We start from the raw sequence: 9,356 nt of genomic DNA on the forward strand, positions 1-9,356 counted from the left end.
ACATACCAGGGTCGAGCTACAAAGGGGAAATTTTAACCTCGGAAGCCTAGAACATCACAATAGAAAGAAAATCATTGATGACTGGGTGATAATTGACGAATGTTTTATTACATCTTTTGATCCAAATATGCCATAAGTATTCAGTGTAAAGCTGCGAACAACATCCGAGAGAGTAGTAGGAAATCCCATGAAATCTCCTAAAATAATATGTTGCGAAGTCAACTGAGAAGGTTTTGTCCAAAGCATAGTTAATTTTCACCTCCACTACATGCATCACCACTTGTTGAGTTTACTATGAAAAGAAATTGTTGTGTGCAGCCGGGGGATTTTGGTTCGAGGGAGCCCACCTCGCCATTGAAGTAGCCAGACCAAGGTCCCCTAAACAACTGTTTTCCAACTATGACCCTTTGGAAAGAGTACAATGCATTGATAAACAAGAGTTGAGTCACGTATTAAGAAGCCAAAATTAGTAATAAATCCCTTTCTAAACTAAACCTACTTCTATTATTGTCTCACATATCATGTCACATTCAAAGCCTTTTTTTATAGAGTTTATGAGCTTTTTAGATGTCTCTGACTATGAGAGATTGGGGACCAGCACATGCATCTCTCCACCCAACCATGCCATATATAGACCCTTGGCCTGCTAAATATAGGCTCCCATGTACCGCATGTATGCCCTGGCCCGTCTTACCCTAAGCTTGACATTACTCCCCCCTTGGAGAAGTGTTTTCGTCCTTGAAAACAAAAGTGGTGAAATCTTCATAGGAACACTAAGTTCTCCACAGTGGCATCCTTCACGGATCCATCTGTCCATTTGACCAAACACAGTTCAGTAAGAGGTTCACTGAAATCAAGAAGAACATCTTGATTTTCCATGGTTGTTCCTTTGCAACTGTTTTATGTAACCAGCTTATTAGCAATATGTATAATCTCTATTTATAACTCACTAGAGTACTTTAAATGAGTTTCCACAACTAAGAGATGTCTCAAAGAATACGTCTTCTCACTTTCCATGCAAGTAACATGCTGACAAGTCATAAAATATAATATCTAACTTTAGCAAATGATTTTCTCATATTAAATTGATCATTTAATGTGGGAGAATAAACGGGAACAAGAGTTAGAATAGAGACATGTGCTTCTAGAACTATCTCATCACGGGACCAAAAGGAGAGATGGTTGCATCTCAATAGGCATCCAAAAGGAGATGGTCTATCAAAGAGAAATGTGCAATAAGTGCTTCTAGAAGTATCTCAACAGGAGACCAAGAGGAGAGATGGTTACATCTCAATAAGGGTCCAAAAGGAGGTAGTCTATCAAAGAGCAATGTGCATCTAATGGAGCTTAAAAGACCTTAGGGTTAGATTAATTAAAGACCTCCAATGGTTAGTGTTAAAAGTCCTTTGACCTTAGGCAAGCTTGAGGTGGGAACCCGACTTATGCTTGAGGTGCTTGTCGTGATTGATGACTAAGGTGCTTGAGGTACTTGTCATTCTTAATGACTAACATACTTGAAGTGCTTGTCATACTTAATGGGGGGTAAGGTGCTTGAGAAGCTTCCCATACATGGGGAGTAAGGTGCTTAAGTAAAAAAGACAGCCTACAAACTTAATGAGGAAGGTGCTTGAGAAGCTTCCCATACATGAGAGGTAAGGTGCTTGAGTCAAAAAGAGACCCTACAAACTTAATGGGGAGGGTGCTTGAGAAGCTTCCTATGCATGAAAGTCCCAAAGCTAGGAGAATCTTTGACTTAACTTTCCACTCACCCAAAGGGCACCCCTTTTTCAAAGGGCACATGGGATACATGTCAGACTCTCCCTATGCTTAACCACATGGTGTGCTTGAATGCTATTGGTTGGGCTAAAGAGGGGTCCAATGGGCTTCTAGCTCCATCCAACAAATATCTAGATATTTTCAAGCTCTCTCTCTCTCTAAGGGGTAAGGAGGACACTTGTCCAAAGACTACCCATGTACTTGAATGCATGCTACATGTGATTGGCTAGGGGGGAGAGGGGTCCAATGAGCTTGAAACATGTGTAAAAGCGATAACTCACCCCAAGCAAGCACGGGGGGTGCTGGGGGGATATACACCACACACACACACACACACACACACTCATTTTGCGGATTCATTCTCACTCGGTGAAAGTTGAGGAACTCCACCTCCTTCTCCAAGCTTGTGAGAAGTAAGAGCCTACATGAACACTCTTGGCTATGGAATGCAAATCCAACCAAGAGCCATGCTTCAATGCTTAAGCTTACCATCTTCTCCATCTCCATTACTATGCTATTATGTATACTAGCAAGAAGAGTGATGATAAGTGAGGACTATTTCTTTCTCCTATGAAATGTTTCTTCTTCTTCTTCCCTACCCTCATTCCCCGCTAGCTCTCTCCACCTTCGAAGGTGTTTGAGGTCTTGGGACTGAGGCTTGGGATAGTTAATTCTTTCTACAAAGTTTGTGCTATGTTTGTGATGCATGAAGCTTTCCATCTTCATTGCATCACCTAGGTCACAAGGAACACAAAGATTGTATTGTACCAAGTCTCTCTTGATGGGAGAAACTATAATAAAAATGCCTATTGGAGGGGGGACCAGCTCCGTATGAATCTGGTCCTCAACTATTGTCATGTTCTCTAAACTCTCTCTCTTGCCAAAAGTATTGTTCATGCCAAGTTAACTAAGTATCATGTTTCTATTGCTACCATCAATTAAGTTCACCCGCTATGCTCACAAAGTAATCTTACAAAAGTGCTTTATCTAATTTCCTAATTCCGCTACTCTCGAAGTTCATAGGCCATTTCCATTACATTGGTATCAGAGCATTTGGTTTCTCCTTTCTTGCTTAATTAGAAAAGAGGTCCTTAAGTAGCCTATTAATGGTTGTTTTTGTTAATTATATTAGGGTAAGTGGGACTGGGATTTATTATTGATTTTGTTGAGCCCGCTATGTGGGATATGGTGCACACCTCGGGAGATTTTGTTTTAATAATGGAGTCTTTTTAGACTTGCCTACGGATTTATCATTATTGAGTCATAAGAAGTCCGAAAGGAGCTATCCCTCGACAACTTTGCTATGTTAGACTCACTCCACTACTTTCTATAATTAACCAATTCGAGCCGTCGGTGTAGATACTTAAGTGCCTATTTTCAAAGGCTAAGAGGAGTAGCAACTAAGGTTTTGAATTGCCAAAGCATACACTAAGTAAACACATAAGTTTAATTAACATGGCTAACAATAACCAAGAGAGTAGAATGAACATTGATAACTTTGATTTTTCACAAGAAGGTGCTAATGATGATTCCCCCATGATTGTTAATTATCTTGTCACTAGGTTGCAACAAGCTATGGGCAACCCCACTTTGCAAGCCAAAGTTACTCAACAACTTCGTGCTTATAGGATATCCTTTCCTCTTGAAGAGGAGAGAGAGATTAGGAGGCCTCTTGATGAGGCCCCAAAAAGAAGACTCTCTCCCATACGAGAGGAGGAATCCAAAGATCAAGAAAGTACTGAATCCCTAAATTCCTCCGAAGATGTGGCTCCACGAAGAAGGCCGAGTAAAGGATCGCCAAACTCCTTCCAAGAGGAAACGGTTAACCCATAGTCCTTCTCCTCGTCACTTCAAAAATAAAGAGAGGAACAAAGGAAGCAAAGGGAAAGAAAGAGGTCACCCTCTTCTCCTTCTTCTTCACCTTCCTCCTCTTCTCCTTCTTCTTCACCTTTGGTGCTACTGACAAAGTATTGGCCTTCATCCAACAATTTGACCCGGGGAGGTCACTTAATAAAATTGTAACCTATCACGTGAGTTCAACAGAAGGGTATTTAAAGTTCTTGAAACTTACAGAAATATATATACAGAAGGGCATTATTTTTTTCAAAATTGAAAAAAAATTACAGACTCTGAAAGAAAAGGATACATTATATTCTTAACAAATTCACATATAAGGGGTTTTACAAACATGTCTTGAACGCACGTGATATGGTAGTTTTACACATAGTGAACCCCCCGAGCAATTTGATGAGGCCTTTGGAGACGAGGGATTCATGGAGTCCTCCAAGCTACGCCATGTAGCTACGCACTTCCAAAAATCGGCTTGTCAATGGTGGGCTAGTCTTTGTGGCAATGGCGAAGCCCCAAAGACATGGAAAACTCTACGATTTTCCATCATGAAGCAATTCCTTGCAAGTGATGCAAAGGACAAAGTGCTTACCAAATGGTGAAGTTTAAAGCTTCTCTCTCATGAGTCTATCCACAAATATGTGGACGATTTGGGATTTACATCTCAAAGCTACTATCTTTCCAAAGATAGACTTTGCCGAGCAAAAGCAACAATTTTGTGCGGGATTACCCAAAGAGATTCCTGAGTATGTCAACTCTCAACGGCCTGGTTTTATCACCAAAGTAATCCAACACACCATGGTTGCTTCGCGCATCAATTTCCAAGAAGGGGCTAGACGAAATGTCAAGCCCATGGAAAATAAAGACAAAAGTGATGCCAAGGGAAAAACCAATGCCCAAAATTCTTACCAAGGCTATTCCAACAACAATAAAAATCGGTCCAAGGAGAAGGGAGTTTACAAAGGTAAATATAAACTCTCTCCTAAAGAGCTAGAATATTTTCGTAAGGACCACAAATTTTTTAAGTGTGGGGAGCAAGGCCATGGTTATCATCCTTGCGCCAAAAGAATTGCCCGCAATGAGACTCCTAGAGCCTCTATGTTTGAAGCTCCAAAAGAGGATGCTCATTGCCAAGGATTTCTCCTTTCCTATGCTTGGGGAAAGATGCAAGAGCATGATGCCTTTATTTTGTTTGACCCTAGTTCAACTCACAATTTCATATCCACGGAGTTGACCACTAAGCTAGGCATACAAGCCCACAAGATGTGAGATGCATTGAAAGCCAATGGAGCTATCAAGGGACAAGACATCTCAGTTGCTTCCTTAATTGGAAAAATTAAGGCTTCATGTCCAAAGCTATGTGGACAAAAAGGATTTCTTCATCTCCCTCTCAAACATGAGAATGTTAATCATTTTGGGGCACCATGGTTTACTGCATGGCTTCCAACATGAATTTCCTTGAAAGGAGAATCTACTTCACCTACAGGGAAAAGAGTATGTACATAGATGCTAATGAGTTGGGAAACACCATATCCTTGCAATAAAGGGAATCAAGAGGAATTAGAGTTGTCTAATTTCCTAAATGGATCCCAAGATGTTTTCATTGATGACATCCCTAGTGAGCTACCTGTAAAATGAGGGATGATGACCATGCAATTGAGCTCCTACCAGGAATCTCACTGCCTAACAAGCCTCCTTATCGAGTTTTACAAGCTCAACAAGAGGAGATCATAAGGCAAGTGTATGAATTGGTGGAAAAAGGTATGGTGAGGTCTAGCTTCTCTCCATTTTGTTCACCATTGCTTTTAGTGAAAAATAAAGACGACACATATCACATGTGTGTCGACTATAGAGCACTAAATAAGATTACTATCAAAAATATATTTTCTATGCCGCGCATAGAAGATCTATTTGATAATTTACAAGGTTTTTGCCTAACAAATGCTCCAGACGAATTCAAACTCATGATGGATAAAAATCTTCAGGCCACTCAAATTCTCTTGAGGAGTACAAGTGACACCTCCAAGTAATCTTTCAAGTTGTGAGAGAGAATAAGCTTTTAATTAATCAAAAGAAAAGTGAATTTTTCCTACAAGAGATTCAATAATTAGGTCACATTATCTCTAAGGATGGCATCCGTATGGATCCAACAAAGTTAGAGATAATAAGAGGATGGCCTAAACCAAGGAATCTATAGGAGGTACGACGATTTATAGGTATGTGTGCATACTATAGATGCTTCATAAAAAAAAAATTCTCGCTAATAGCAGGTCTATTATATGACTTAACAAAAAAGAACGCTATGTATTCATGGACTGCAAAAGTGCAAGAAGATTTTGAGAATCTTGCGGAGAAGCTTATCTCTCAACGTGTGCTCACACTATTAGATCTCTCAACGACATTTGAGGTCCAATGTGATGCTTGTGGTGATTGCCTTTGAGCTATTTTGCTTTAAGAAGGACATGCCATAGCATATATGAGAGTCAAAGACTCGACTTTGATAAGTGAGTATTGGGCAAATACGAAAAAGAGCTACTAGCTATTCTATATGCCCTAAACACATGGAAGCACTATCTCTTGGGGACTCCATTCATCCTATGAATGGATCACAAAGCCTCAAGAACTTCATGATGCAAACCAAGATCTCTGAAAAACAAATGAGGTGGGAAATTTTTCTTTTGCAATTTAAATTTCATATTGCTCACATTGTTGGTAAGCACAATCAAGTGGTCGATGCACTTTCACAATGACCAAGGGTAAATGTGGTGTCTATAGCAACTCACAATGATCTATCTTTTATGATAGATGAGTATGCTACTGACCGAAACTTTAAGTATGTAATTACAGCCTTTACATTAGGGAAGAAAAAAAAACCATTCACCTTGAAGGATGGTTATCTTCCAAACGGCAATAGGATGTGTGTTACTCACCCATACAATAAGAAAGTCATGTATGAATCCCATCTTATGCGGGGCAAAAAGGGAATCCATAATGTACTCTTCAAGGAGTAGAAACGTATTTCTGTTGGTCTACCATGAAAAGTAAGCATACAAGAGTATGTTTCAAAATGCGTGGTATACCGAAAGTTAAGATTTGATCGAGGGAAGCAACTTGGATTGTTTCAGTCAACAGGCTTAACAAGAAAACACACTCTATGCCTCTCAAAAAGACTATTAAGGCATATCAAACGGCAACCCTCTCTAGATCTCAAATTTTCAAGCATCGTGAATTTCCAACACCCATAGTGCCGGACAAAGATCCTAGAATGACTAGTAATTTCTAGAAGGGTCTCTTTGAGAATCTAAGAAGTAGATTAAATTTATCTTTCCGCCTATCATCCACAAACGGATGACCAAAGTGAAATAACTAATCTAACGATTCTTGATATACTAAAAGCCTATGTTAGGGAAGTAAATCAATGTTCTCAATGATAGAAGTACCTACATCTTATAGAGTATGCGTACAATGATATTGTACACACTTCTATGGGGAAAGTCTTTGAGGTTAAAGAACGAAGATCCAAAAGTCCCTTACTACTTGAAGTACATGGGAAGATCTTCATTGCTCATGAATATAGCCGAGAATCACAAAAATCTTTTCCAAAGATTAAAGAGGTTATATCCATCTCAAAGAAAAGGCAAAAAGGGCTACTGCTAATAAGCATAGAAGAGCCTTAGCCTTAAAGAAACATGATTGGGTCTTGTTAAAGTTTCTCAAGGCTCGTCCAAGGCATACTACGGGCAAGAATCATATGGGCCACCAAGAGTATTATGCTAATCTAGCAAAAAGATACTATGTTCCTTTTAAATTCTTAAGCCAATCAATGAGATGGATTATCAATTAAAGTTGCCCCAATCATTGGCTCATGCACCAGGTTTTCCATGAGAGACTATGTAAGCCTTGCAAAGGAGCACCATCAAAAGAAGTAATAGTTGCAGACCCTCCAAAAATCGGAGATCAAGTGCTTCAATCTGAGTCCATCATATGACATGAAGACAAGGTATTAAGAAACGGTAAGATTATCTGACGATATCTTATTAAGTTAAAGAATTATCCTTTTAAAGATGCTAAATGGATGCAATGAAACTAGCTTAAGGATACTATGAACCTTGTCAATGCTTACAGTAAGCATAGGAAAATGCATTTTAAATGAAAAATGTTTTTTTCTTATAAGACTAGTTCTCTTTTTATTGTGCACAAATTTAAAAAGTATGCATGCTTAAAATCATTTTTGTGGTGACGATGTCTCCCAAACACCAAGTAGAAATTGTCACTCTACTTTGGAAGTATGATATGGACTAAAGAGTAGACATGCTTGCGACAGCTACGTCTTCCAAGCACCAAATGGATTAGTCATCCATCTTGGAATGATGTCGAAGGGTAAAAAGGGATCCTCTACCCGCTAAGTTACATGGACTAATGACTAGGCTTTATCTTCTCTACCTCATAGTCGAGGACGACTATGATTTCAAGAGAGGTAATGTCATAAAATATAATATCTAATGTTACCAAATGATTTTCTCAATTAAACTGATCATTTAATGTGGGAGAATAAATGGGAACAAGAGTTAGAATAGAGACATGTGCTTCTAGACCTATTTCAACACGGGACCAAAAGGAGAGATGGTTGCAGCTGAATAGGGGTCCAAAAGGAGATGGTCTATCAAAGAGAAATGTGCATCTAATGGAGCTTAAAAGACCTTAGTGTTAGCTTCACTAAACACCTCCAATGGTTAGTGTTGAAAGTCCTTTGAACTTAGGAAAACTAGGGCTGAGCTTGAGGTGGAAACCCGACCTAAGCTTGAGATGCTTTTCGTGCTTGATGACTAAGGTGCGTTCTTGATGACTAAGGTTCCTGAGGTGCTCATCATGCTTGATGACTAAGGTACTTGAGGTGCTTGTCATACTTAATGGGGGGTAAGGTTCTTGACTCAAAAAGAGACCCTACAAACTTAACGAGGAAGGTGCTTGAGAAGCTTCCCATACATGGGGGGTAAGGTGCTTGAGTCAAAAAGAGACCCTACAAACTTAATGAAGAAGGTGCTTGAGAAGCTTCCCATACATGGGGGGTATGGTGCTTGAGTCAAAAAGAGACCCTACAAACTTAATGAGGAAGGTGCTTGAGAAGCTTCCTATGCATGAAAGTCTCAAAGTTAAGGGAATCTGTGGCTTAACTTTCCACTCACCCAAAGGGCACCCCTTTTTCAAAAGGGAACATGGGACACATGCCAGACTCTCCCTATGCTTAACCACATGGTGTGCTTGAATGCTATTGGTTGGGCTAAAGAGGGGTCCAATGAGCTTCTAGCTCCATCCAACAAATATCTAGATATTTTCAAGCTCTCTCTATTAAGGGGTAAGGAGGACACTTGTCCAAAGACTACCCATGTACTTGAATGCATGCTGCATGTGATTGGCTAGAGGGAGAGGGGTCCAATGAGCTTGCATCATGTGGAAAAGTTACAACTCGCCCCAAGAAAGCTAGGTGGGTGCTAGGGGAATATACACCACACACACAAACTCATTTTGTGGATTCATTCTCACTTGGTGAAAGTTGAGGAACTCCACCTTTTTCTCCAAGCTTGTGAGAAGTAAGAGCCTACACCAACACTCTTGGCTATGGAATGCAAATCCAACCAAGAGCCATGCTTCAATGCTTAAGCTCTCCATCTTCTCCATCTTCATTACTATGCTATTATGTATGCTAGCAAGAAGAGTGAGAAACTATTTCT

Source organism: Adiantum capillus-veneris, chromosome 23 (genome assembly GCF_014529385.1).
Source record: "Adiantum capillus-veneris isolate H3 chromosome 23, ASM1452938v2, whole genome shotgun sequence".
Taxonomy (NCBI): Eukaryota; Viridiplantae; Streptophyta; class Polypodiopsida; order Polypodiales; family Pteridaceae; genus Adiantum; species Adiantum capillus-veneris.